This window comes from Hippocampus zosterae, chromosome 16 (genome assembly GCF_025434085.1).
Source record: "Hippocampus zosterae strain Florida chromosome 16, ASM2543408v3, whole genome shotgun sequence".
NCBI lineage: Eukaryota > Metazoa > Chordata > Actinopteri > Syngnathiformes > Syngnathidae > Hippocampus > Hippocampus zosterae.
Window position 1 is genome coordinate 3,392,733 of NC_067466.1, and position 27,319 is coordinate 3,420,051.

The window sequence follows — 27,319 nt, forward strand, 5'->3', positions numbered from 1 at the left end:
TTGATTTTTGTCGAGCACATCCCTCCGTTTTTGCAGCTTCATCTTGAGGATTTCTAATTCATCCCTCTCTCTCATGTTTCGTTCAAGTTTTTGGTCAAGTTCTTGATGTTTTTTCTTAGCTTGCCATCTCATGCATTTGACTTTTTGTTTCGTGAATTCCTTTGCATTATGTTTTCTCACCAAGTTGACGAGCCTTTTTGTTTTTTTTTCTTCAAGAAACATTCTGTACATTTGAGCATTCACTTTTTTCTTTGAGTGCATCATGATCCTGTCTTCATCCACATGCTTTCGTGTCTTTTTTAATATATCCCCTTGTTGTTGTCCACTGTTTTCTGGCACATAGGATTCCAAAAACATGTTTGTTTTTTCAAATAATTCTTTCAGTTTTATTGCTGGGGATACGTCTTTTTGTATTTTAGAGTGTCTTTGCATTTTACTCCAAATGTTCTCAATATGCTTGAAAAGTACAGTGATTGTGTTAATGATGCGCTTAATTTCATGTTTAACTCGTGAAAACTCTGTTCCATTTCTTTTTAATATTTGGTTTAAATATGCCATGCTTTTCTGCATTAATTCATTGGCTTGCTTTGCACTAATAATTGTCCTCCAATTATGGGTAACCAGACTTTGAATACACTCACCTGTCAACCACTGCTTTATTTGGTCGTTAGTTTCATTGAAATTTTTCTTGTGTTCTGTTGATTTCGATTTCGAAAAATTCATCAATTTTAAGTTATATTGCTTGGTTTTAATCTCATTATATTGTATCCCAAGAATTTGACTATCTCTGTTTATGACAGTCAACGTTTGCTGGATAAGCATTTGTTCTTTTGTGGCTGTCTTTATGCTCATCTCAATTTTCTGAGAAAAATGTTTCATTTGTACTTTCAAAGTTTTTGCAAGCAGGCTTTGGTCATGTTTTTCATCTTTTAGTCTTTCAATGTCCCTTTGTTGCTTACTGACCATCATCCTCAGGAACTCAAGTTCATGTTGACCTCCTTGTATTATTTTCCAAAGTTGTTCAGTATTCGGCATTTTATGACCAATGGATGACATCTCTTTCATTCTTTGTGGTCTTTGTGTCAGGATTTCTTGGTTTTTCCTCTCACTTTGCTCAGTCTTCTTCTGTTACCTTTGTCCTGTACACACGCACACACACGCAAGCGCACACACACACACACACACACACACACACACACACACAAAATCTGTATTTAGATATGCATGTTATTACTGAGGAGGTTGTGGTCATAAAAAATCAAAAGTCACACAATGTCAGTTTTTCTCAAATAGTGGGGTGCCCCCAACCCCAGGGTGGCGCGTTTGACCTCGGGGAACATGCTTTTTTATTTTTTTACTGTCCGAGAATGACATGCAGTTGCACCTCCACTACGTTAGGGGGCAGTGACACTCTCATTGGCAGAGTTTGCGCAAGGAGCATTCTCAGGGAGGAAATATGACTAGGCGTATGTAGCGCTTGGCTTCAATGTGACTGCGGTGGCAGGCGAGGAAAGGTCGATATCCTTACAGTGTCTAAAAATGTTGGTAGCGGACAGCATGAAGCCAAATAAAATTAAGGCGTCACTTAAAAACATTACACTCCAATCACGCTGATAAGCTGCTTGAGTTTTTTTCAGTGAAAACGTGCCGAATATTGCCAACAATTATGCCGCTTTGTGACTGCTACTACAGGTCCCGGCTACACATTGAGCAGAAGCCGAGAGTTGCTGTGTCCTGCTTCAAACCTTGCTTCGAAAAGCTGTGCATTGCAAAACGTGCTCATTGTAGCCATCCAGAAATCATCTTTGATTTAAAAAAAAGCACATTCTTTTGCATACTTTTGTATAGTTTTTTAAAAATATTGTGCTCCTGAGATAATGTTCGTGATTAGTTTGAGTGCATTATTAGTAGAGCTGTCAGGTGAGCATTTTTATTGACATTACAACATCAAGCGGATGTTACGTTGCTCTATAAATACACCAGAACAAAACAACAAGCGCGCTGCAGAAGTCCACGCCCATGTCTGTTTTGCCAGCCACGGCAGCACGAGACACCGAAAACGGATACTTAAAGAGTTTATGAATGGAAAGTTTACTTTTAATAAGTTGCCTGATTTCTCCACTGACGAGACCAAAGTTATCTGTTCTTCTCTCTCTCTGTATCATACAAGTATACGATGTATGCCACTGACACGATTGTTACTTTGAAACTATTTTGTGTGGAAGGTTACAGTGTTCTGCGTCCATATAAATAGAGCGGGTGGAGCTTCTCTGTGTTTGTCTGACAGTGGTAGCGACCTAGTGTTGTCATCGAACCAAGTGTTGTCATTCGAAATGAGGTATACACAAAAACCGTAGAGAGACTTCCGCACAAGAAGGACCAACACAATCAACATAGCCTGAATGTGTTAGGGGGAGTGACCCCCTACCCTTTCAGAATGGTTTTCCCCAGCAGCATGGGGGAAGTGCGTGCGCTTTTTTGTACGGCGGTCAGTTTTGAATACAGCGGCACATAATGAACACTGGTGTCTGGTGTCTCGTTATTCTTCAACAGACATACAGAAACAGACTGCTGTCTTCAAAGCAAACTTGAGAAAAACGAAGTATGCAACCATGGTTTAAATGCACTATAGGCTGAGTACTAGTTTACCTTAGATGTGCACTTTATAATGTTATATTGCTCTGTTTTTATTTTATAAAAAAAGCTGTTAAAGCAGCTGTTTTGTGACAAAATATTGTTTTTACTGTTGTTGATGGAGAGTAATATTGTGTGAGAGATCATGTGTGAATAACTGTAACCGATTTGCAATGTTCATGTAAAATTGAAAATCGAAATTATTTTAATAAATATTTGCATTTGGCACATAGAAAACTGATTCATTAGAATGAATAGAACAATGATTCATTCATTAAAATGGGGGAAAATAGGACAAAAAATGTAAAAGGAAATTCAGAAACGATAAAAAATGTGTGAGTAATCACGATTAATTTTTTAGTCCATTTGAGTTAATTATGACAGTTGCATTTTTAATTATATTAAATATTTTAATCGTTTGACAGCTCTAATTATTAGTTATTAGTTATGTTTTGTAATTTTATTTTTCAGTATTTAATGGTTTGACATGATCAGTTAAAAAGTATGTATTGTTAAATTCAGGATTTAATGTTATTTTTGAATTTCAGATGCACTTTAAATATTTTCTGTTTAAGTTACTAAAGCTATTCTTTGTTGTAAGTTGGTCCATAAAGTTGGTCCATATTTCTTTCTTTTTTTTTATTCTCTTCTATAATATGGATACAGTGTTATGCAAAGGTGTACTTATAACAATTTTATAGACAAATGATACTATTTATGGTCGTGGGGGAGGGGCGAGATGTTTTCCTCTTCCTTGGGGGTGCATGACAGAAAATAATTGAGAACCACTGCACAGAGTGGAATCAGCACACAAGCCACTTTTTCATTTTAAATGTTCTCATGTCATGTTCTTTTTGCCTTGCCCAGCAGAAGCCTAAAGTATAACTTTAGCAAAAAAAAATTTACCCAACCGTATTTTCCACACTAAAAGTCGCACTGGATTATGAGGCGCACCTTCAATGAATGGCCTATTTTGTAATTTTTTTCATACATTGGGCGCACAGCATTATAATACGCAATATACAATGCATCCACTAGATAGAGCTACACTCAAGGAAACACCAACAGAACAATCAGATATCATCCATCCATCCATCCATCCATCCATTTTCCGAAACGCTTGATCCTCACTAGGGTCGCGGGGGGTGCTGGAGCCCATCCCGGCCGTCTTCGGGCAGTAGGCGGGGGACACCCTGAATCAGTTGCCAGCCAATCGCAGGGCACACAGAGACGAAGAACCATCCACGCCCACACTCACACCTAGGGACAATTTAGAGCGTCCGATCAGCCATGCATGTTTTTGGAATGTGGGAGGAAACCGGACCACCCGGAGAAAACCCATGCAGACATGGGGAGAACAAACTCCACACAGGGAGGCCGGAGCTGGAATCGAACCCTCTGCACTGTGAAGCCGACGTGCTAACCACTGGACTACTGAGCCGCTCCAATCAGATGTCAGTAAAATGTATTTAATAAAGCAGCGACACAGTTCACTGAACCAACAGCAAGTTATAACATTGACTCGTTAACATTGAACTCTCTTGCCGCTGCTCTATTTCCATGTTCAACTGCGTTACCGATCGCCTTAAGTTTGAACTGTATTTGACTTGTATTTGGACTGCATTGTCAGCATGTCTCGAGCAAGGAGCCATTTTGGGGTCGAAATATCCCCATAATGACCATACACAAGACACCTCGGATTGTAAGGTGCACTTTGAGCTTTTAAGAAAATGGCAGGTTTTTAGGTGCGCCTTTTAGTGTGGAAAATACGCTAATTGAGATTTAGAACTGTTCACAATTCCCTCCCACCTCTCTACATAACCGCATAATTGATCACCAGAGATGGGTACTTTACCCTATTTTGCGGATCCGCTCACGGTAGAAGTTTCATAATTCAAGATAAGATAACCTTTATTCGTCCCCTTCATTCATAAACATTATTGAAAGCATTTATGCGTCAAAATGCTCTTTATAGGTGGGGTACCCCAATAGGGACGTGTTCCTCTTGAGGAAGACCAGCTTGTCAAAGCTGGCACTGGCCAGGGTAGTGCTCTTTGCCTGGAGGATCTAGGGCAGAGGTCTTACATTTACACACTTACAAGTTACATGTATTTTACGTTTCATTCAATTATTTTAAGTTACAATTATAAGTTACATCTGGCCCTTTGAAGAAAGCCATTTTGCTGATGTGGCCCTTGGTGAAAATGTTTGACACCCCTGCTCTAAAATTGTCCCCCACTGTGAATGTGAATGTTTGTTCGTCTAGGTGTGCCCTGCGATCGGCTGGCTACCAGTTCAGGGTCTACCCCGCCTACTGCTCGAAGACAGAAGGGATAGGCTGCAGCGCACCCGCGACCCTCGTGAGGATCAGCAGATTAGTAAATGCATGGATGGATGGACTTCCACTACGCACATCCTGATCTGCCTGCCTGCGCCTTGATAAAATACACTAAAATAGCATTACACCACTTATGGTTCAAGTTATAAACCTGCTTTTTGCAAGTCTGAAATCTAGTCTACTTATTGGAACGAAATTTGCAATTTGGTTCTTAATATTGTTTGAGGTACCGAACCCAACCAGTTCATATGCACATGACTGAACCCTTACCCTCAACTTGGCATGACAAATCATGTAGAAAAGAGTCCCATCGCAGCCCATGATGCATGTGAATCCATGTTGTACATACGTATTCGTCTGACCACTTTCTGTTTTGACATAGCATGGATTAAAACTTTTTTTTTAAATCACACGACATACTATCACGACAGTCACACTGTTACTACTGAGCGAACTAAATATCAGGATTTTAGCTGCTCAGTGTCTTCAACACTTCAACTTCAATTTACAGGTAAGTGACACTGACCTTGTAGCAAGAAGTATTTTTTTCTTAACTGAGCTTCTCCTTGTCAACTGCACAGCTAATTTGTCTCTGTAACTCTTTCGGGGACAACGGTTACTAGAGTGGACAGCTGTTGACATGTTGTTTTTGTCATGTTTCGGTTTGTGACCAACAGGTGACACTGTAGGGCTCCCCCTGCAGCTGCACACCTGTCGGTCGTTATGTCGTTAGCCATTTAAAAGGACTCCCGCCTAAACACTTATTGTCGGGTCATTGTTGCTGTTGGCTACTGTCATGTTTGTTTGTTTGTTTGTTTGTTTTTTTGCTTGTTGCTTGCCGCTGTCATGTTTTTGTTCCTGTTAGTTTTTTTTGCCACAGCCATGGTTTTGGTTTGTTGCTTTGGAATCTTTTTGTTTTCATGACTGTTTGTTCTGGATTTATTTTCTGTGTTTTAATACAACTCGTCAAGTTCACCCTGCTCCTCCCTCTTTGCCGCTTGCAAACGTTTTCTCATATATTAATTCATCTTAATGTCACAGTTGTGAATCAACCACTACAATGGACCCTTATGTGTGTTGCCATCCACTGCCATTTTTTTCATGCCTAGAGATGAATAAAAACACTTGAGGGAAAAAAAATCCTTATCGGTTATTTTTTGTGCATGAAAGGGTTAATTAGTTAAAACACTGCCCCGTGTCCAACAGTTGCAAAGTTAAAAATATTTTGCCTCCTACTCGCTGGCACTTGCAGGCCATTTTTCTTTTAAGAATAACGGCCTTCGACTGGCCTCTAAGCATAAGCAAACAACTCCAACCCATGTCAGTATAAAGTAATAATAACCATACTATGTCCTTCAGGTCAGTATGTTTAGCTATTAACTTGGTATAGGGGTTGAAGATATGTGACTGAAACAACCAGGAAAAATTTGGCATTGCAACATCTAATTGGGAATTTTCTGACTATTCTACAACCTCAACATCTGATTGGCTGAGCCTGGAAGAGAACTGTGTGCCAGGCAGTGACTCTATTTGGTTCTGGCTGCCTATTGTCAACAGGTAGCATCCAAAACAGTGCTGCAGTTGGCAGCCATCAGCCGTCAGCAAGTGCTCTTCGAGAGCTAAAGATGATTCCGATTTTTTTTGTCACATGGTGTTTGTTGTTATTTGTGTGGACCCGAAGTCGACTGTTTTAAGCATTTTTGGCTACGACATTTGCCAAAGGAGAAGAATCTGTATGTGGTGGTTGCGCTTTCTCGGCAACACACAGCACTGATTTTGATTGGAAGGAATGTTGGCGCTATTTGACTGTTGCCGCTGGACATCCCGGGGCGCTTGTGTTTTTGCGCCTGTAACGGCCAACATTTTTCACATGTTGGTGCTGTTGGACAGTCTGCGCTGGTGCAGTTGGATGATTGGCTTGTGGAGCTGAGCATGAGGAGAGAGGAGCATCGGCGCGGGCGCTTGGAATTGAAACGGATTTACATGGGACGGGGGAAGTTAACCAATCTCTTTTTTAGTTGATGGACGCTACAACTTATTGTTTACTTTCTAACTTGGCTTGTAGCAGACGTGTGTACATTTTGAGCACGGAGTCTCTCTTTCACTGGTGTTAGAACTGCTTCAAACAACAAAGCGTATGTAGTAAACGTGATTAAGATTGCATGACTGTCCGTGTTTTTTGTTTTGTGTTGTGTTAGATTATTTTGTTATTTTATGTTAACCGTTTTATAAAGTGTTTTGTTACAGCTGCAGTTGTTGCGAACAATAATAATAATAATAAACATAATCCACTGCCTCAACTACAATCACACAATTAATATAAGGGAAAACATGTGAATAGCTGTCCACTCTAGTAACCACTGTCCCCGAAAGAGTTAATGCCACTATCAAAGATATCCTTGGTACCCCTATGACATTGTGTTGGTAATTTTCTCTTATCCTCCTAATTATTATAATTGATTTTTTTAAACCATCATCATATTGCCATAATCCTCCTCACAAACATAATAAATACACTTGTACAAATTATTATAATGACTATTTACTATTTACATGCATTTGTTATACTGTATTGTTTCCTCTTTGTCAGGTTGTATGTTTTTTAATCATTAATATTGTATTTCTTTTTGACTGTCTTTTTATTGTCACATACAGTAATCCCTTGCTACAACACCGTTCATCTTTTTTTTAAACTATGAATTGTGTTCTGCATCCTGATTTGCTCAGGGACTAATGTCAACAATCTCCACGCCTTATCAATGTATAGCTTGCCAAATTTTAAAACCCACAATAAAGACAATAAAGTTGTACTTGAACCTTCTTTACGGTATTTCTAAAAAATGTCAGTTATTTGTAAGAAAATGTTTTGTTTTGTTTCTGTTTTAATGCTTGGGCCTGAAAAAAAGGTTTACTCTTTGGTTTGATTCAATACAGTATTGTATTGTATACGGAATAATTTTAAAAAATGAAGATGACTACTTCACGGATTTCACTTGTTACGGGTACTTTTTGGAACATAAACCCCGCCATAAACGAGGCATTACTTTATACAGAATGTGGATTACAGCGAACCCGCGAAAGACGAAAATCCGCAAAGTAGGGTTTTCCGCCCCTGCATCCCCAAGGTCCCGGCTCGATTACTGCAATGCCCTGTACTTTGGAGTCAGCCAGTCCTCCATTAAGCGCCTTCAGCTGGTCCAGAATGCCGCTGCTCGCCTCTTGACTGGCACTCGTAAGAGGGAGCATATAACTCCTACTCTGGCATCCCTTCACTGGCTCCCCATTCATTTTAGAGTTATTTTCAAGATCCTCCTCTTTGTTTTCAAATCTCTGAATAATCTCGCGCCACCTTACCTCTCTGAGCTCATCCGCCACTACACACCTGCCCGGCGCCTCAGGTCTGTGGACCAGTCTTTGTTGGAAGTACCAAGAACTAAACTGAGGCTCAGAGGGGATCGAGCCTTTTCTGTTGCTGGTCCCTCTCTCTGGAATGACCGCCCACTGAACATTCGGCAAGCCTCCTTGCTGCCCATCTTTAAAGCCCTCCTCAAAACTCACTTGTATTCTTTGGCGTTCGACTCAGCATGACTTAGATTTGTTCTTGATTTTACTGCTTGGTGCTTTCTACCGCCTTTATTACCAATTTGTCTTACTGTTTATTGTGTATGTTAAATCGCTCCATGTACAGCACTTTGTATGCAGCGATGGCTGTTTGAAAGTGCTCTATAAATACTGTTGACTTGACAAACAAACAAACATGACAGTAGCAAGAGCAAACAGCAAACAAACAAACATGACAGTAGCAAGAAGCAACAATGACCCGACACAGAGTGTTAGGGCTGGGAGTCCTTTTAAGGCCCTAATTACCTATGACCAACAGGTGTGCAGCCGCCGGGGGAGCCCGACAGTGCCACCTGTTGGTCCTTAAACCGAATCATGACAGTCTGAGCCTGTCGAAATGAGCCAATCACCGACCGTTTAGTGTAGGCGTCTGTGTGAGCATTTCTTCAATTTGCATTCTGTTCTGAGTTGAGCTGGAGACTTCTCCTAATCATCTTAGCGACACTCTTTGTTGTAAACAACTAGCGACAAATTAATCTTTTATTTCTGGTGGGTTTTATTGTAGTTCCTGTAGTTGTAGGACACTAATTAAGTCCCTGGAAAAGACGCCTTGTTGGTATACCAGCGTCACAGATCATTTTCTTGAAAATGAACGGAGAGTAGAATTCACGTGCAAAACAACTGACACATTTTTTGATGTCGGCCAAAATTGAGCTTCCCCGCCTTTTAGCAGCTCTGACAGTGTAGCCTCCATTAGCCTCTAGCGAGCTGCTGGCCAGCTATCTCGCTGGGCCGATGTGTTTATGATTAGACAATTAAGGAGGCTGAAAGACACTTGCTGCTTTTTTCCTACAAGCCCAATCACTCTCTCTCTCTCTCTCTCTCTCTCTCTCTCTCTCTCTCTCTCTCTCTCTCTCTCTCTCTCTCTCTCTCTCTCTCTCTCTCTCTCTCTCTCTCTCTCTCTCTCTCTCTCTCTCTCTCTCTCTCTCTCTCTCTCTCTTCTCTCGTGCACCTCCCCCAACCACACGAGAGAGACACACGCACACACATACGCGCACGCACACACACACACACACGAAGAGGCGTAATCAACACAAACAAATCGAGGCAACCACGTGATGAGACGCTGATGAAAGAGTAACCCACGTGATAAGACACAAGAGCGGTTTGGGCGGGGCTGCGAAGATGCACAGCCAACAAAAAACATGGCTGTGTATCATGGGATTTTTTTTTTAATCTTTATTGAACAAGTCAGAAGTGTATCATGGGATTGATCCACTTTTACTATCAGTGGTTGACGTCATGCTGGGAACCAATCAAGCTACAGCCATGTTCAAACATCTGAGCCATTAGGCATTTTTTTTTTCTGAATACAGTACAGTACTTTGGAATAAAAAACGCAATGCACCATGGCCCTGATAATCAAACTGAGAAATAGCGAGGGATCACTGTATGTTCTTCCTTACCTTAAAGTTTTTATTTTGGTCATACAAAGTACATTTAATGATTTTGCTTTTTAAGATTTATTATGTTTTGTTTGTTTGAAAAGAAATTTTTTACTATTGTAATAAATATTCTCTTAATTCGATAATTAATGTGAAGGAGACCGTCCCTGGAAACTAACCTCACTGAGGGGTGGCCAACTTGAGTTTCACCTTCCTCGACCAAATTCGAGCAGGCAAGACCGTGAAGCCCTGTGACTTGTTCCACTGGTGACAAACAGAGCAATTGGAATTAATCCCACGAGGTGATGACACTCACCCACACCAAACAACTATCGGAAGTTTGAAAGCAGTCAAGCTAATTCCCTGCTTCGATTCAATTCTGGCTAGCGACAGAAACAGCCAGACAGGACTGTGAAAATCATCACTTACCGGGTCAACAGTTGCTCCGCCCGGCACAGAGGATCCTTAGAATCAAAAAAGGTTTGCTGGGCTAATTCTGGTGAATTACTTAAGAGAAAAAGAGTACAATTCAGTTCTCTGGGAGAAAAGAAAGTGGACCCAAGCTATTCCTTTGATCATCAATCTCTTCATGGAGCTGAACTAAGTAGTCTTGCAACAAATTTAATTATTCAAAATAATGTAAAAGAACATTTGTGGAGCAGTTTTAATTATTTTTATTACGTAAATGTGTCTACAAATGTATTTTCTCAATTCTGCTTCCTTCATCTAAAAATGAAGTAAAGGCAGACGCGATTGTCATATATTTGCTCTTAAATTGATACAAATATTGTTGAATATTTTTGCCACCCTCTGAAAAAAAACAGCAAAAAGTTGGTAATAAATGGTGTTTTTGTTTTTGATGTTGATGAGAAAAGGAACCACGGCTGGCAAAATAGAAGCAAAAATTGCTCTTGATTTTTCCATAATCACAAATTTGTTGTTTTCAATAAAATTCCAGATTAGATTAAAATCAGAATTCATATATCTACGATATAAATACTTACTACAGACAGCATACCAACGTCAAATGCACCTTGTCTTCAGTTGTGTCAAAAATCCAAATCATAACAAAAAAATGAACATTTTTATGATGTCTGCTAAATTTGTGATACGGCAAAAATGTTCCTTCCTAACAGTTTGGCAGTGACTGAGATGTGACATGTTATGTGTTTGTGTGACTGGATGCTTTACAACGTTAGGGAGATAAAACATCATTTTCTCTGCCTGCTCTCAGTTGATAAGCCAATTTATGGGTTGATCCTAAAACCTCACGTCACCATTTATCTACCAAAAACACTCAGGTTCTAACATTCCCGCAACACACAAGACACACTCTACATACTTTGAATACATAATAAATTACTCTATTTTGTGTACGACTGACAAGGCGTGATCACATAAGATTGTCGTCATCTCTCACTTCCCTCTTTTTAACCAATCGGTCATCATTTGACAAGCCACATCAAAATCTTTAAAAATTATTTATGTTGTGCTTTACATTTATTAATTTATTTATGTATATGTATATGTAAGGTGGTGTCATAGTTGACAGCTTTCGGCAAGTGTTCTTCAAGAGCCTTGCTTTTTTTTTTTTTGTCTTGTTTTGTCACATGGTGTTTGTTGTTACGTCATGTGTACCCGATGTGGATTGTTCTGAGCTTTTTTTTTTTTTTGGCCATGACATTCGTCAAAGGAGAAGAATCAGTGTTGGATATAATGTTGGATTGATTATTTTTAGTAATCATACATTCACATATTATTCGATTGATTGATTATGCTCGCAAAGGACAATGCTTATGCTTTTTAATAAAGATATATCCTTTATTATTTACTCACACCTATAATCATCATATATTCTTTATTATGTACTCACTTTTATAATCAAGAATGCTTGGTGCACTGTGTGGAAGGTTAGGGACGCAACCACCTTTTCCGAGGACGTGGTTGGGAAGAGATAACTGTTAAGACTAAACAGTGAGCAAGGGTGAACAGTGAATGGAATCATCAACACCAGCTGCAACGTGATGTTTTTGTGACATTTGTAGACACGTGCGTACTTTGCACTCACATACACACACATAGTCAAACAAGTTCAGTGTGTTTTCAACAGGCCCCACCTTTCAGGTTGGGCACACCTATGTAGTAGCTTTCCCAATAAATGAGGGGGGAAGGGGGAGATCGTGAGGGGTGACGTGCCGAGAACTGAAACCGAACGCTTCTCCTCGTTCCCTCCTGGTACCAGAATCGAGTCTCCTGTCTCCTCCTTTTGTTTGTTCCTGAGTGTTAAATAGGACAAACCTGACATTTTTGGGGGCTCGTCCGGGATAGCAATATACCTGACACCTCCAGACGCTGAGTCGACGGCCAGGAAGACTGTGGCCACGGCAAAAACACCCTTTCCGGGACTGGGTCTCGACTCCTCGTCTGGGTGCTGAGGGTTGAAGCGAATCCAGAGGAGAGAGGACTACTCTTGGTGGTAAGTAGGGCGGCGGTGTCCTGTACGTACTTAAACTCCGCATTAGCACTCTCGGTGAGTGTTTACGTGCCGGGTTTGTAAAGACGGAGGTCGGGATGGTCTTTAAACCTGTTTTTAATTGAAACCCTCTCAGGACAGGTGTTGCAGATTTGTAACATCCAAATACCTAGACTACACCTGGTTCGAGAGCCTATTTGAACCTCAGAGGGGTTTGTTGAGAAGGGACTCTTTCAACGTTGATTGAGTGTTTGCGCGCTGGCAAAAAAAGACGTGGTCTTTATAAGCCGCAAAGCCCTGAGCCATACTAGTCCCTATCAGGCATATAGACCGGCAAGTCTCATAAACTGGTGAGGGCGACGGTGTCCTGCACGTGCTTAAACTCTGTGTGTAAATAAAGTGTATATAGTGCGTTACCTCGGGTGAAGGTAGTCAGATAAAAGCGAATTAAATGCGCTTAATGAATGACTGTGTAACTGTGTGAGTGGAGGTTTGCTACCTCATCTGAACAGGACATTTGTTGTGGCAACTGTCTGAGGAAGCAGGTGCAAGAATTTCCCGCCACCTTGGTGGTAGAAGGTTGTAAATGACCTCAGTCGGAGAAATTGCCACCCTGTTCATGGGAAAAGTCAGCCTAGTTACCCTAGGTAAATCGCTGACTCTCAAAATTTCTCAAAGTTCCTCTCAAAAAGATTCAAAATGGGGGTGCTAAATAGTAAGATCGTGGAGAAAGGGGATCCCAAAATTAAGTTAACATGTACGGACTGGAAATTTGTAGAGAGACAATGTCCTTTGAAGATCAAACATCTAAATTTGTGGATAAAAAAATATAATTTCGCTGGCCAGCTGAACACGCAAACATTACTGCACCTGCAGGATGATATTGTTAGAACTATGTGCGAAAATGACAGAGAGAAAATGGATATGGTTGGGTTCGAAGACCTTGAGTTCTGGATATTCTTGGCTGAAAAGAGGCAGAAAGTGAAAGAGGAAAAGGGAATAGAGAAAGTTGAAGGAAGGGAACGTGTCAGTGAGATGGTATTTAACCATGACAAGAGCGAGGGAAATGTTATGTTTCACCGGAGAGAGGATGATGAGTTGGGACTGGTGGGTTTACGGACAGGAGTAAAACAGAAAGTGGAGAGAGAAAGTGAGCTTGAGATGACATCCACAAATCCTGTTACACCATCATTGTATTCATCCCTTCCAACTTCGACATCTCCTTTTCCATCATACCCTCCATCCTCGTTTCAAGGGGGCCATCCAATGACCTTTAGGGCAAGGGGAGATTTGGGAGTGGATTTTACTCTCATATACACACGCACAGTCAACAATCCGTGCCGTAATAGGGTCAGAGGAATGCCAAGTAAGAGACGTGGGACTGATCCAGGGAAGATTATTTGTTGGTGTTGTAGGGCGAAAGGCCACATTTCCCCTGACTGTCCCAAGAGTAAATTTGTAAGTGCATGACAAGTCATTCCTGCTTCTCAGCAAGAGATAGCAACTTTCCTTGTTGGCTTCATGATGGAAGGAAGTTTCCTTTTGAAGGAACACGGAAAGTGATAGCGGCTTGTTTGACGGTAAATGGATGGTGTATACTGTATAGATATTTGGATGAGGTGAAGTCTTCTCGTGGATGACAAAATTAAAAGTTGGGAGATGCTTGACCTGGTTGAGAGTGGTAGCAAGGTGAATATTTTGATTTGTCTGTAGAGTTGTGTCTGCAAATATGTGTTAAATTAGTCTTTGCATGTGTGTAGATAAGTGTGACTCTTGGCGAGACTCACGGAGTCTTGTTTGTTTTATTTTCTGGCTTTTGCAGTGTAGAAGGTTTGTATGGCATCTATTATAATTACTTGTAAGTGTAACTGTATTACCGGTAATTATAATGCCTAACGCCACTTAAGCTTCATTATTTCAACCGGCCCTACATGAAGTATGGGTGTGGTGACACAGAGAGTTTTGGATACTTATAGTGGGTGAAAGGCAAGTGAAAATGTTGATGGTGAGACGTAAGGTGATGATGGAAGTTGAGTATGTTGAGAATAAAGAAAGGAACAGGCAGGTGAGGTTTGACACAGTGATGCTACGAATGAGGAGGTCACCATGTGTTTAGGTTGAAAAGGGCCGGAAGGTCACAAGATGCTTAGAAGGTTGTTTGTAAGTCGTAGACACAATTTTTTGTTTGTGTTGAGTGGTCGTCAGTGGACGTATGTGGGACGTTGTTAAGTTTCTGGGTGTCACGTCCCATGTTTGCCAGCAGGGGGCAGGCCCTGTTGCCACCTACACACCTGTCACCCATTGGGGACTAATTACACGGGCTTTATTTGTGCGCTCTGGCAGTTGACTTACTGCCGGAGTATTCCATGCCGTGCCAATTCTCTCGCTTACTACTAATTCCATTCGTTGCCTTGAAGCCTTGTGGCTGTAATTGCGCGTCTTTATATCCGCTCGTGTGTATTTCTATAGTTGCCAATTCATTCTCCTTGCTATTTTTCCCGCAAGCGTTTTCTGTTACCTCCTTAATTTATTCCTGGTCCTTATTTTTGACCAGTGCTTTTTGTTGTTTCTCCCGGACGGGTATTTTGTGTTTTTGTATTAAACCTCGTTTGTTCTCTGACAAACCTTTTCTGTGTCTGCTATTTCGGGGATCCACTTCCTTATTTTGTTGTGCACGAAGCGATCATTCTATCGCTTCGGGCACAACGTGACAGAATACTCCAGCCACCATGGATCCCGCAGACTTAGTCTCGTCCCTCTGTCCCGTCGAGAGCAACAGTTGAGTCAGCAGGGCCAAGCCATTACGGAAATCAACAGCGCGGTTTCCATGCTGGCTCACAGGTGCGATGATTTCGAACCCCGTTTGTTACGGTTGGAGGAACGGAGAACACCTCCCCCCGTAGTTGGTCCTTCCACCACTGAGGCACCCGCATCATTTCCCACTATGATGAGGGAGCCGTCGCTTCCACACCCCCCACGTTACGGGGTGAGCACGGGCAGTGTGGGTACTTTCTCCACCAGTGCTCGCTCGTCTTCGACCAACAACCTTCCCTCTATGCTACTGACGCCGTGAAGGTGGCATATATTATGAGTTTGTTGACAGGTCCGGCGGCGTCATGGGCTATGGCGACGAGCGACGCAAAGCCGAGCCTCCGGTCTTCGTTCCATGACTTCGTAACGGCGTTGCACCAGGTGTTCCATCATCCCGTACGGGGCAGAGAGGCTGAGGGCCGGCTACTTGAACTCACCCAGGGGAGGCGATCGGTGGCGGACTACTCGATCGAGTTCCGGATTTTGGCCGCCCAGAGTGGCTACGGTGACCGGGCGCTGTGTGGACTGTTTCGTCGCGGATTAAACACCGAGCTCAAGGATGAACTGGCGACCCGCGACCACAGCTCCGACCTGGAGGAGTTAATCGAGCTCTCCCTACGGTTGGACAACCGCCTGAGAGAGAGAAACCGGGAGCGGGGAGGTGATCGTTTCCCGTCCCGGCGTGCCACGTACTGCGGGGAGGAGCCGATGCAGCTGGGTGGCGAAAGCGCTGGATCGGAGCAGAGAAGGCGCCTGTTCAACGATCGGGCTCGGTCTGACAGCAGTCAACGAGGAACTCATTCTGCTCCCAGCCGTCCGGAACCTTCCCCATCCTCGTTCTCCAAAAGTTGTGAGTCACGACCCCGCGCAGAGTCTCCCGTGCCTCGGCGAACCGACTCCCGGCCGGGACACCCCAGGAGACTGGAACTCGAAGGCGAGATATGTGGGGGATCCCGGTCGCAGCGGGTTAGGGCTCTGATAGACTCGGGGGCTGATGGTTGTTTTATGGACACTGACTTCGCCGCTGACCTGGGTTGTTATGTCGAGAAGTTAGCCGATAAAAAGCGGGTTTCTGATCTCGATGGGCGCCTCCTGGCGGTCGTAACGCAAAGAACAGAACCACTAAGACTCCAATTATCCGTTAACCATGTCGAGCATCGAAGGTTTTATTTAATGCGGTCTCGAGCCGCTCTGGTTGTTCTCGGTTTGCCCTGGCTCAAGACTCACAACCCCGTGATTTCCTGGGAGCGCCCGGCAATAGAGAGTTGGAGCCGGTACTGTTATGAACATTGTTTAGGCTCAGCCCTAGGGGAGCACGAACGTGCCGGTGACGACTCCCCCGAAACGATCTGCCTTGACGGAGTGCCTGATTGCTATCATGACCTACGTCAAGTGTTCAGCAAGGATCGCGCACGCTCGTTGCCCCCGCACCGTCCCTACGATTGCGCAATAGACCTGCAGGCGGGCGCTCCCTTGCCGAATTCACGGCTTTATCAAGTGTCTCAACCCGAACGAGAGGCACTTAAGGAGTACATAAACGGCTCGCTCGCTGCAGGTCTAATTAGACCATCGCGATCAACGTTAGGTGCGGGATTCTTCTTTGTGGGGAAAAAAGACAAGACCCTGCGACCGTGCGTGGATTATCGTGGTTTGAATGACATTACAATCAAAAATAAGTATCCGCTGCCATTGCTGGACTCCGCCTTCGCTCCGTTGCAATCAGCCACCATTTTTTCAAAATTAGATTTACGCAGTGCTTACCACTTGGTTCGCAATCCGGAAGGTGACGAGTGGAAGACTGCTTTTAAGACCCCGCTGGGTCATTTTGAATATTTGGTCATGCCCTTCGGGCTGACGAATGCTCCCGCCGTTTTCCAAAGTCTCATCAACGACGTGTTGAGGGACATTCTGAACATTTTCTGTTTTGTCTATCTTGACGATATTCTAATTTTCTCCCGGTCACTTCAAGAACACAAGCAACACGTCAGACTGGTGTTACAGCGTTTATTAGAGAACAGGCTCTTCGTCAAGGCAGAGAAGTGTGAATTTCATGTACCTGTCATCTCTTTTCTGGGGTTTATTATTGAGCAGGGCAAACTGAGAGCAGACCCCAACAAGACGGAGGCGGTGACGAACTGGCCAACACCGGCAAACCGGAAGGAGTTACAGCGCTTCTTGGGATTTGCTAACTTCTACCGTCGTTTTATTCGCGGCTACAGCCAAAAGGCACTCCCGTTGACCCGACTGACATCTACTAAAGTCCCATTTAAATGGGACTCGGCTGCAGACTCAGCGTTTGCGAGGCTAAAAGCAGCATTCACGAATCCTCCAGTGTTGCTACATCCTAACCCTGACTTCCCATTCGTCGTAGAAGTGGACGCTTCGGATTCAGGGGTGGGGGCGGTGCTGTCCCAGCGTTCCCCGGTCGACCAGAAGTTGCACCCCTGCGCCTTTTTCTCTCGTCGACTCAGTGCAGCCGAGTCGAACTATGACGTGGGCAACCGCGAACTGCTGGTGGTGGTCGCCGCCCTGCAGGAGTGGCGCCACTGGCTCGAGGGGGCGAAGGAGCCATTCACAGTTTACACGGACCATAAAAACTCCGCCAAGAGACTAAACTCCCGTCAGGCCCGGTGGGCCCTACTACTGACCCGGTTCAACTTTGTCCTCACCTACTCTCCAGGTTCCAAGAACACAAAGAGCGACGCCCTTTCCCGTCTCCATGACCCCGTGGAAAGGGACCGGACGCCGGAGGCCATTCTCCCAGCCCAGTGCATCGTGGGGGCGTTGGGGTGGGAGATCGAGCAGAAGATTCAGGAAGCTCTGGATGGAGTCCAGGTCCCGACTGGATGCCCCGCAGGGAAGCTGTTTGTGCCCCCATCTCTGCGCTCGGAGGTCTTGCAGTGGGGGCACGGGTCCAAGGTGGCCTGCCATCCTGGGGTGAACCGGACTGTGCATCTCATCACCCAGCGGTTCTGGTGGCCGGAGCTTCGGAGGGATGTGGTGGACTACGTCAACGCATGCTCCTCCTGCGCCTGCGGCAAGACCTCACGTCGGCCTCCGGCGGGGCTGCTCCAGCCTTTACCCATCCCTCCGCGACCTTGGTCCCACATCGCCCTGGACTTTGTCTCGGGTCTTCCTCCATCCCGTGGGCGGTCCGTCGTTCTCACAATTGTGGACCGTTTCTCTAAGGCCGCCCATTTTGTTCCCCTGTTCAAGTTGCCGTCGGCGTTGGAGACCGCCGACCTCCTCATCAAACACGTGTTCCGTCTCCATGTCATCCCGTTGGACATTGTGTCAGACCGGGGGCCCCAGTTTGTGTCCCGTGTTTGGAAGCGGTTCTGCCGGTCCCTCGGGGCCTCGTCCAGTCTAACCTCGGGATACCAACCTCAGTCCAATGGACAAGCCGAGCGTGCCAACCAGGATCTGGGGGAGGCCCTCCGCTGTGTATGTCTCCACAGTCCCTCCTCCTGGGTCGACCACCTACCCTGGGTGGAGTACGCGCACAACACCCTCGTCTCTTCAGCCACTGGTAGGTCTCCCTTCATGTCGGCCTACGGGTATCAACCACCGCTGTTCCCGTCCCAGGAGGGTCAGGTGGAGGTCCCGTCTGTGCAGCATCACCTCCGGCGAGCCCACTGCGTGTGGAGGGAGGCCCGTGCTGCGCTGTCCCGCACGGCGACCCGGAACCGGCAGATCGCGGACCGTCGTCGGCGCCCTGCATCTACCTACGTGGTGGGACAGGAGGTGTGGCTGGCAACAAAGGACCTTCGCCTGGCCGGCACATCCGCGAAACTGGGCCCCCGATTCACCGGACCGTTCGTGGTCGAGTCCATCGTCAGCCCCGTCACAGTCAAGCTCCGGCTACCGCCCACCATGAAGGTTCACCCCGTGTTCCACGTCTCCCTGCTCAAACCGGTGGCTTCCAGTCCCTTGGCTCCGTCTCCCACTCCGCCCCCTCCTCCGCGGGTCGTCGACGGTGACCCGGTGTACACGGTTCGTGCCATCCTGGACTCTCGGCGCAGGGGAAAGGGGTTCCAGTATCTGGTCGACTGGGAGGGCTACGGGCCCGAGGATCGGCAATGGGTGCCCCGCTCCTGGATCCTTGATCCGTCCCTTCTGCGCGACTTCCACGCAGCTCATCCGACCAAACCGGGTAGGCCGCCAGGAGGCGTCCGTTGAGGGGGGGGGTACTGTCACGTCCCATGTTTGCCAGCAGGGGGCAGGCCCTGTTGCCACCTACACACCTGTCACCCATTGGGGACTAATTACACGGGCTTTATTTGTGCGCTCTGGCAGTTGACTTACTGCCGGAGTATTCCACGCCGTGCCAATTCTCTCGCTTACTACTAATTCCATTCGTTGCCTTGAAGCCTTGTGGCTGTAATTGCGCGTCTTTATATCCGCTCGTGTGTATTTCTATAGTTGCCAATTCATTCTCCTTGCTATTTTTCCCGCAAGCGTTTTCTGTTACCTCCTTAATTTATTCCTGGTCCTTATTTTTGACCAGCGCTTTTTGTTGTTTCTCCCGGACGGGTATTTTGTGTTTTTGTATTAAACCTCGTTTGTTCTCTGACAAACCTTTTCTGTGTCTGCTATTTCGGGGATCCACTTCCTTATTTTGTTGTGCCCGAAGCGATTATTCTATCGCTTCGGGCACAACGTGACACTGGGAGGAGGTAGAATGTGTAAGTATACAGTGAAGGCCTTGATTTGGATGATTTGTAACTGTTACCTGTCTTTGGATTTCAATTATCCTATTTGTTTTATAACAAACTAGCTGGTTCGCCGCCCTCCGGGCGGCTCATCAGCTATTTCCTGCGGAAGGCTGGTAAGGTGGGCCTTCGGCCCACAAAAGTGTTGTTGCTTGGTTCAACTTTTTGTTCATCTTCATTGCTTATCGCGAAAATAAAGAGATGTTTAGCTCTACTAAATAACTAACAATTTTATTGCAATGCTTGTGGGTAGACAACATTTTTTCGCTAAGATGCCCGCGTGGTCGTAGTGAGCCACTGCCTGAGCGGCGCAGTGGCGGCGCAGTGGCGGCGTGCAGCGGCGCGGTGAAGTAGGTACGTTTTGAAAAGGGACAGACGGAAGGACAGACCGCGTGCGGGTCGACGCGCAATATATATATAGAAGATGTGCATCATAAGATGCACATTTCTCTTGAAACATGAGAAGAGCCATCACGGCTCCTGATGTGGGAGAAATGATGGTCTTGTGTCATGAAATTTTGTAAATTCAGTTGCAACTTTGCTATCCTTGGATTGTGTTGTGCCTTCCCTCATTATGAAATTTAATGACTAGAGTTGAAGCTATGGTCGAACATACAAATTCTTGTTGGTTTGAGTCATAAAAAAAAAACCCATCAGAATTCAAGACATGTCTCAGTTGTGCATACACGGGCTGGATTTCTAATTTCGTTCGTCACAAGAGCAAAATCTTCCAGCTTTAATCAATGTTTATGTTTCAGGGTCACGTGTGGATAATTTACAATTGGCTTTGTTAATTTAGAATGACTGCACGTTTTCAGGTCAGCAGTGGCATTTTTGAGAGTCACACACCCTAGGTGGTGTTTACCAAAGACAGTTGCGGCATAGATAAGCCTTTTGGCAGCCTTGAGCAGTGTATGATGTGAACTCTGCATGCTGGAGGAGTGCTAGGAAAAAAGAAAGGGGGATGAGCTGCTGCACACTAGCATGACGTTTTTTTGTTGCCTGCTTGGCATTTGTTTTGCATGGCTATGTTGTAATGTCGATCCCATTTAACACTGGAAAAATGCACAGTGCTAAACCCTGCTACTTTGTTATCGCTTCCTGATGGGTGTTTGTTTGTTTGTTGGATATATAAACAGGTAATAGTGATTTAAGAGGTTGTAGGAGGAAGTACAACAAACTCGTCTCATCTTATCTCCCGTTTTGTGTGTGTGTTGATTTGTTTCATATTAATATTGCAATAACATGCATGGCGGGCTGATTGGAAACTCTAAATTGTCCCTAGGTGTGAGCATGGGCTTAGGTGGTTGTGCTTGTGTCTGTGTGCCCTGTAATTGGTTGGCGACCAGTTCAGGGTGTCCCCCTCCTACTGCCCGGAGATGGCTGGAATAGGCTCCACCCACCCGCACGAACCTCGTGGGGATAAAGCGGATCGGAAATGAATTACTTAATATAGTAATGGGTCATTTTTTGTGTATATGTAGCCGGGTCTTTGGAAAGACTGGACTGGACACAAAATAATTTTTAGGTGGGCTTTATTCCCGACTGAACAATGAAAAATTGTTCAGCATTAAGATGAAAGACTGCGATGTTAACTGAATTTTAAAAGAGGTCGAAAAGGGATCTAAGAGATCAAAGAAAATCATTTAACAGATTATCGACAATTACGCCACAATAGACAACAGCAGTGGCTTGCTTAATAGGAAAACAGAAATAAAAATACATTATTTACAAGCCACAATACTTCTTAGTGCAGAACAAATAATCATTACAACCCAATGTTTTCAGATGCAGCCACACTTACTCGATATGTTCCGGTGTGTTGGGTGTGTACAAAGCACATGGTCAAACACAAATGATCTCCCCTCTAAAGAACAGAGAACACAGTTCATATAATTTACAGTAAAAAAACATATTTACATCTTATAACATTGCGAACACTTACGCTGTACAGCTGTTCACACGACTCACTAGTGGTAGATTTCAAACTCCAACCCAAACCACTCCAGATATTGTGCTCTACAAATACCATTCAACTAATTAATCATCTGTCCAAAATTAACACCTAACATGCGTCATGGTAAACTAGTTACCAATTACCTGAAAATCACCAGGGTTACGAGGACGATCATGGGGTTTTTGTCATTTTCGTTTGTTTTTGGCGACCCTGAGCGGCTTACTTACACGAGGGAAAAGTCACTGCGCATTGGGGAGTCTACGCTCGGTCTTTTTTCACCAGCACACGAAAATCCACAAGGTTTTTCTGAGCTAATCGCGAGCGGAGCGGCTGCGCTGTACGGAGCATGGAAACGCCGCCGGAGGAGGGGGAAGCGAGCCGGCGTGCTCGTCAAGCTCCGGCAGCGCGGATTTCGAATCCCGCTCCCATCGATCCATCTTGCTAATCTACGATCTCTGCCAAACAAGATGGATGAACTTCTCCTCACAAAGACCAACAAAACATTTGCACGTTCTGCTGCGCTCTGCTTCAGTGAAACCTGGCTCAGTGACCGCCATCCAGATCCCACGCTACATCTACCCGGCTTCCGCCTTCTCCGAGCCGACCGCGACACGGAGCTATCAGGGAAATCGAAAGGTGGTGGGATTTGCTTCTATATCAACGAAGAATGGTGCACTCATCATCATATCTTGTCGCGCCAGTACTGGATCCATTGCTTGGCAGCATCACTAGTGTCTAAGAGGTCTTGATCTGTGCAGGTGGGCCCCAGTTCACAGTCCCGAAGAATGTGCTCCATTGTTTGTATTGGGTGGCCACACGGACATTCACTGCTGAGTGAGAGTCCCCATTTATAGGTGTTGTTCCGAGTCTTGCCTACTCTGGTTCTAGCTCTATTTAATGTCACCCAGTTCCTTCTTGAGAGGGCTGTTCCACTTGGAAGATGTTCGTTTGGGCTTTGGATTGCACCATTTAGTGCAGAGCTGTCCCATTCTCTCCATTTTTCGAGCCTGTGGTTTGTTGACTGCTCAGGATCTAAACTATGGACAGTCATAAAGCTCTTTCTGGACTTCAGTCTTCTTATTGATTCACTATGACCATAGAGGGGGTGTCTTGTGTCATTTTCTTGATTATGCTTTTCTGCCCTTGCACGAATGTCTCTACGTATGTGTGGTGGTGCGATGCCCGCCAATCTGTAGAGTGCTGGCAGTGGTGTTGGTTTTAGTGTGCCAGTAATTATTCGGCATGTGTTGTTCAGCTCAGGATCTATTTTGTGAGCATGACATGATCTTGCCCATGCTGCTGAGCAATATTCAGCAGTAGAGTAGCATAGTGCCAGAGCTGTTGTTCTCAGAGTTTTAGGATCTGTTCCCCAGTTAGAGTTAGCAAGTTTAGCTAATAGGTTGTTTCTTGTGGCAACTTTTGACTTGAGTTTCCTTACATGTTCTGCGAAGGAGAGCGTTCGATCCAATGTGACTCCAAGATAGACGGGATAGTCAACATGCTCAAGTCTCTCATTATTCCAGTGGATAATTAATTTTCTATTTGCCTGGTGGTTATTTAGGTGGAATGCACACACCTGCGTCTTTCCTGGATTGGCATTAAGTGAGTTTTGTTTATAATACTCTGTTAGGTGTTGAAGAGCAGCTGATAGTCTCCTTTCGGTGGTTTCAAATGAGCGCGATTGGGTGGCAATACACAGATCATCGGCATATATAAATCTTCGGATGTTTACAAACTCTGGCTGGTCATTTGTGTAGATGTTAAAAAGTACTGGAGCCAGAACAGAGCCTTGTGGGAGACCATTTTTTTGTGTTCGGTATCTACTTTTCTTGCCATCCATTTCTACAAAGAAGCGTCTGTTTGTAAGCAGTGATTGTATGATTTTCACAATCGTTGTATTATGAACAGCTTTGGCAAGTTTCAGGAGAAGGATTCTGTGATTTACTGTGTCGTATGCAGCAGTCAGGTCTACAAAAACTGCACCAGTAATTTGCTTGGCCTCAAAACCATCCTCGATGTACTGAGTGAGGTTTAATATTTGGCTACAGCATGATCGCCCCGGACGAAATCCAGCCTGGTCTGGCGATAGTTGTTGTTCCACTGTAGGGTGCATTCTGGCCATTATCATTCGTTCATATAATTTGTAGAGGGTGCATAGGAGCGAAATAGGACGATAGCTTTTTTTATTCTCTGGGTCTTTACCAGGTTTTAGCTGGGCCACGACTCTTGCTCTTCGCCATATCTTCGGGATCTTTAGACTTGCTGCACAGTTGTTGAAGAGAGCAAGTATCCATGATCTGGTCTTTGTACCGAAGTGCTGAGTTATCTCTGTTGTAATACCATCAAGTCCTGCTGCTTTGCCAGGTTTGAGGTATTTCATGGCTTCCAATAGTTCTTCCATGGTGAACGGATTGAAGAGTTCATCACTTTCTTGCATAATGCAGTCCATTTCTGATTTCATTTTTTTGAGGTATCCTCGCTCTTTATTGGGTGGTTTTCCATTGAGTAGTAGTTGGTTTGCCACTTTGTCCGGTGTAACGGCAGCTGTTCTTGTTCGGATGTTCTTTTCTGTATTCAATTTCTTTATTGTGCTCCATGCCTTCTTGCTATTATGAGTCATATCTGTGTTGCATATAAGTTCTTGCCAGCGTTCACATTTTCCATTTGCAACAGAGGCTGTTAACAATTCACCTAGTTGGATGGTATTTTCATCAAATGGATCTGCATTATATGCTTGAACATAATCCTCATAAAGTTCCTTGCTTTGATCTGTTAGACAAGGAATGAAGGTCTTTCTGCATCCTCTTGGGATGTGTCTCCTGGAAACCTCCCAGACAAGCTTTTGGAAGTGTTCATAGTTCTCTGCTCGCGCTGCAATGGTGGAGATCCTGGAATCTAGTTCAAGGGTGAGGTCTTCCCATTTTGCCTTTCTAAAGTTAAATCTGGGTGTTGATTTGGAGTCGAGAGGCCTGATGACTGGCCTCACATTCAAAGTGATTGGTCTATGTTGTGATCTGGGGATTGGGTCGTTGACAAATTTTTCAACATTTGTGTAGATGTTAGAGGACACAAATGCCAGATCAGGGTTATAGCCTCTTTTCCAGTGCAATGGTGCACTGATGTCACGAAGCTCGACGCACACTGCAGCCCGGACCTGGAGTCGCTGTCTTTATACTGCAAGCCATTCTACTCGCCACGTGAGTTCACCTCCTTTTTACTAGTCGGTGTTTACATTGCGCCACAAGCAAACGCTAACACGGCGATACAAACGCTAGCCGAACAAGTAAACAAACTCGAACTAAAATACCCAGAGTCACCCCTGATCATTTTAGGCAATTTTAATAGAGCACATCTTAACCGTGAACTTCCCAGATATAAGCAGCACATCGACTGTTTCACCAGAGAAGGCAACATTCTAGACCACTGCTATACAACAATCAAAAATGCATACCGATCGGTCGCCCGTGCAGCATTGGGTCTTTCTGACCACAGTTTAATCCACTTAATACCTACATACAGACAGAAACTCAAATGTGTTAAACCGGTTGTTAAGACTGTAAAAAAATGGACAGATGAAGCAAAGCTAGCTCTACAAGAATGCTTAGACTGCACTGATTGGGGGCGTTTTTGAAACTTCAACGGGCACACTGGATGAATACACAGACACTGTAACATCCTCCATCAGTTTCTGTGAGGACATGTGTGTACCAACGAAGTCCTTCCGCTCCTTCAACAATAACAAGCCATGGTTTACTCCCAAACTCAGGCAACTCAGGAAAGAGAAAGAGGCCGCATTTAGAAGTGGAGATCGGATACTGTACAAACATGACCGAAACCAATTGACAAAGGAAATTAACATCGCAGTGAGGCTCAAAAACCAGTTCCCTGCTAACGACTCTGCATCTGTATGGAATGGCCTGAAAGCAATCACTAACTATAGAATGCCATCCCCCCAAACAGTGAACAATAAGGGTCTTGCTAATGAACTAAACATGTTTTTCTGCCGATTTGAAAAGGACACCCCCATTTCCCACACACACCCACCTCTACCAGAAACCACTCTACCTACCCCCCCCCCCACCCTCTTTTTCTCCACTACAGATCCACGAACAGGACGTGAGACGGCTCTTCAAGCAGCAAAAGATCAAGAAAGCTCCGGGGCCCGACAAAGTGTCCCCCTCCTGCCTGAAAGTCTGCGCTGACCAGCTGGCTCCGGTCTTCACACAAATCTTCAACAGATCCCTGGAGCTGTGTGAGGTCCCATCCTGCTTCAAACAGTCTACCATCATCCCAGTTCCCAAGAAATCGGCAACATCGGAACTGAACGACTATAGGCCTGTCGCCCTGACGTCTGTGGTCATGAAGTCCTTTGAACGCCTTGTGCTGAACCACCTAAAGAACGTCACTGAACCCCTGCTGGACCCTCTCCAGTTTGCCTACCGGGCAAACAGGTCTGTGGAAGACGCAGTCAACATAGGTCTGCACTACATCCTCAAGCACCTCGACACCACAGGGACCTACGCAAGGATTCTGTTTGTGGATTTCAGCTCTGCGTTCAACACCATCATCCCGGAACTCCTCACCCCCAAACTACTCCACCTCGGTGTGTCCCCTACGTTCTGCCAGTGGATCCTCAGCTTCCTGACGGGACGGACACAACAGGTGAGACTGGGAGCAACAACATCATCAATACGCACCACCAGCACTGGAGCCCCACAGGGATGTGTCCTCTCGCCACTGCTCTTCTCTCTCTACACAAACGATTGCACCTCAACAGATCCAGCTGTCAAACTCATAAAGTTCGCAGACGACACCACGGTCATCGGTCTCATCAAAGACGGCGACGAGTCTGCGTACCGCCAACAAGTGGAGCAGCTGGAGCTCTGGTGCGGCTGACACAACCTCGGGCTGAACACGCTCAAGACTGTAGAGATGATCGTGGACTTCAGGAAACATTCTTCTCCTCGGTTGCCCCTCACACTATCCAACTGCCCTGTGTCAACCGTCGAGACCTTCAAGTTCCTGGGAATCACAGTCTCCCAGGACATGAAGTGGGAAGTCAACACCATCTCCATCCTGAAAAGGGCCCGGCAGCGGATGTACTTCCTGAGGCTGCTGAGGAAGCATGGCCTGCCACAGGAGGTGCTACGACAGTTCTACACGGCAGTCATCGAATCAATCCTGTGTTCTTCCATCACGGTTTGGTTTGGGGCCGCCGACAAAATCCGACTTCAACGGACAGTTAGGACGGCAGAAAAAATCGTTGGCACCGCCCTACCCACTCTTGAGGACACACTGCAAGAATCAAGACAAGGGTACGGAAAATCCTCCTGGATCCCCCGCACCCTGCCCACCACCTTTTTCAGCCACTCCCCTCAGGCAGACGCT

At 45.1% G+C, this 27,319-nt stretch overlaps 2 long non-coding RNA genes across 2 annotated transcripts; both read right to left on the minus strand.

Moving 5' to 3' along the window:
• Positions 1-790: 790 nt before the first annotated feature.
• Positions 791-11,149, minus strand: LOC127587837 (uncharacterized). Its single transcript, XR_007958872.1, has 4 exons — positions 10,983-11,149; positions 10,408-10,485; positions 10,158-10,242; positions 791-1,139 (listed from the first exon to the last, which is right to left on the minus strand). It is a non-coding gene; the product is annotated as an uncharacterized LOC127587837 (long non-coding RNA).
• On the minus strand, positions 3,527-7,660 carry LOC127587842 (uncharacterized). The gene is made up of 2 exons (XR_007958878.1): positions 5,613-7,660; positions 3,527-5,448 (listed from the first exon to the last, which is right to left on the minus strand). It is a non-coding gene; the product is annotated as an uncharacterized LOC127587842 (long non-coding RNA).
• Positions 11,150-27,319: the final 16,170 nt, after the last annotated feature.